The sequence below is a fragment of the Pteropus alecto genome, unplaced genomic scaffold (genome assembly GCF_000325575.1).
Source record: "Pteropus alecto unplaced genomic scaffold, ASM32557v1 scaffold75, whole genome shotgun sequence".
Taxonomy (NCBI): Eukaryota; Metazoa; Chordata; class Mammalia; order Chiroptera; family Pteropodidae; genus Pteropus; species Pteropus alecto.
Window position 1 is genome coordinate 26,323,510 of NW_006440638.1, and position 3,195 is coordinate 26,326,704.

Genomic DNA, 3,195 nt, shown 5'->3' on the forward strand with positions numbered 1-3,195 from the left:
TTTAAATATGTATCTTGCTTATTATGTAATACATTTATATATACTATATACATGTGTATAGACTATACATTTTGCTTATGTATTACATATAATGTCAACATTTTTGTTATAATTAACTATAGTATATACACAAATAAACTGAAAACAGAAATAAAATAACCTGCTTAAGTATTCACAGGCAGTAAAGGGCCGGGTCTAGATTTAAAAGTAAGCAATCTGACTCTAGAAGCTACACTCTTAACCATTGTACCATACTGCATCTTAATATTTTATAGTGCTATTTAATTTGTAGATACTGAGGAGCTATTGGTTTCCAAGGCAGATATTGATGCTATTAGACACAGGCTTTAGGAATGTCTGCCTGGAAGTAGTGTATAAATAGTTAGATGGTGACAGTAGTGGAAGGGAATCACTAGATTTTTTGCACATGATTTTGCCAGGTTGTAATATTGAAGCACTTTTATAAATTGTCTTATGAATAATTAAGAACCTCCAAATTTCATTTCTCCTAAGGGTACTATTGCATGCATAAAAATAGGAGCAAGAACTAGTAGCATATACTTGAAAAAGGAATCAAAAAGCATCGGTTATATCTATATGCAATGTAAAGTGAACTCCTGAATCTCTCAACTTCTAATCATGTGAGCAAGATTTGGGGCTGCAGAGCTGGCATATTAACATGCTTCATTCAGGCAGATGAGTGATCCATGGAGGGAATAAAAAAGTGGTTCAGCCAATCTTCGAATGACAGTGTAGTGTGTCTATACTTTTGAATTTAAATAAAGAAGGACAGTTACTTATCTCAATGGAAAAAAACAGTGTACAGATTTTCTGCTTGGAATCGCACAAGAACTACTTTTCTTTGCCTGCTCTTATGGCCTCAACCTCTGCATTTCACTAAGTTAATCTTAAACCGAAAATACCACTTTAAAGTAATTTAGTTGGCCTTTAAGTTGCATTTTTGAAAACTCTAAATGCAGGTAAGTAGTTACTAAATGCTCATTACACAAAACTTAAATCATATAATATATACAGTTAAACCAGAAAGGTCTCTGCCCTTCCTCAGCATCCCATCCTCCAGTGCCATTCACTGCTTCATTGGCCTCTCTGACTAGTTTGGAGGAAGGTATCTTTCAACTAGGGGCTTAACTTTTTAATTAAAGTATAGTTGGCATATAAAAGTATATTAGTTTCAGATGTACAACATAGTGATTTGACATTTATATACCTTACGATGTGATTACTGCACTGTCTAGTAACCATCTGTCATTATGCCAAGTAATTACAATATTCTCTTTGCTATGCACTGCATCCCTATGGCTTATTTATTTCATAACTGGAAGTTTGTACACCTTATTCCACTTTACCTTTTTCACCCATCCCCCCACTCCTTCTGCTCTGGCAACAAACCATCAGTTTGTTTTCTTTTTTATGAGTCTGTTTCATTTATTCATTTTTTTAGATTCCACATATAAATGAAATCATGTTATCTGTCTTCCTCTGTCTGACTTATTTCACTTAGCATAATATTTCCTCTAGGCCCATCCATGTTATTGTAAATGGCTAGTTTTTATTTATATTTTTTAACTCTAGCACGTGTGTGCATGCATGTGAGTATAACATTTTCTTTATCCATTCATCTAACAATTGACACCTAGGTTGCTTTCATACCTTGGCTATTGTAAACGATGCTGCAATGAACACAGGGGTGCATAAATCTCTTCAAGTTAGTGTTTTGTTTTGTTTTGTTTTATTTTGTTTTAGATTAAATACCAGTAGTGAAATTGCTGGGCCGAATCATAAGGTAGTTCTATTTTTAATTTTTTGAGGAATCTCCATACTATTTTCCATAATAGTTTGGACATCTCAAGTTACCACCACAGTCTAGGAAGTCCCAGATCTGCCTACTTTCTAAGCAGTTATAGAGCACAGAGCAAAGGGCTGGAATTGTTCATTATTGGTCTGCAGTAAGATATGTACAGAAATAAAGAATGCGGAAAATTTTAGAGCAGTTGACAGTCATTTTTATGTCTCTTGAATTTAATAGATAACCTGAACTTGAATTTATTTTGTATATCTTTTAAATTTCATTTTTACTAATAATTTATGTTTATTGTATTTTTAAAAGGCTTAGTCTATAATAGTTTAGAAGGGAAAAAAACAGACTAATCTTTCATCGTTTGAGAGGTATTGTTCTAGATCATTTGTAGGGGAAATCACTGCCTTAAAAGAAATGCATAGTAGATATTGTTCTTTGCATTTTCACTCTTTTCAGAGGCGAATAGTAGTTGATGTAATTTATACATTCAAAAGTCAGAGATTTAAAAGTTAGAATTTTCTCAGATATAGTTTCTATACCCATGTACAGAATACCATAAAATAAAATAGGAGTCTGATGCTTGGGACCATATCATACTCTAGGCATGATAACTTTGAGCACCTTAGCCATCATCAGGTTTTATATTAGGTGTCACTATGGCAGGAAAATGCATAGAGTGTTTTACTTTTAAATATGAGCAGGGATTTTTCCGGCTACGACTATGTGGTAGACCAAAAAAGGGAGTTGTGTGGACTGGACACAGGCAATATCTTATCCAGAGGTAAGAGAATAACTGGTGCTCTTCTGCATACAGAGCTCTCTCTCATCCTTTCCCATCAAAGAGCATCTGTGTAGAGCAAGGCGTCAATGAGTAAGGTATCACACTGAGCTAGACATCTAGCTCCCTGTGATAATAATGAAAGCTTTCTCAGTAGTAACAGTAGCAATAGAAGCTATTATTTAAGAAACACTACTCTGTGTCATACACCATGTTAAATGTTTTACATACTTTTTTTCACTTAAGCTCTATAACATCCTGTCACATAGGTGATCCTCCATTTTACAGAGGAACAGAATAAGCTACAGAGGTCAGTAGCGGAGCTGATATTTAAAAGAAAAAGGAGCCCTCATGCACTGCTGGTAGGAATGTAAATTAGTAGAGCTACTATGGAAAACAGTATGGAGGTTCCTTAAAAAATTAAGAATAGAATTACCGTATGACTCAACAATTCCTCTTCTGGGTATCTACCCAAAAATTTGAAAACATTTATTTGTAAAGATATATGCACCCTGATGTTCATTGCATTATTCATGGTGGCCAAGACATGGAAACAACCAAAGTTTCCTTCAATAGATGATTGGATAAAGAAGATGTC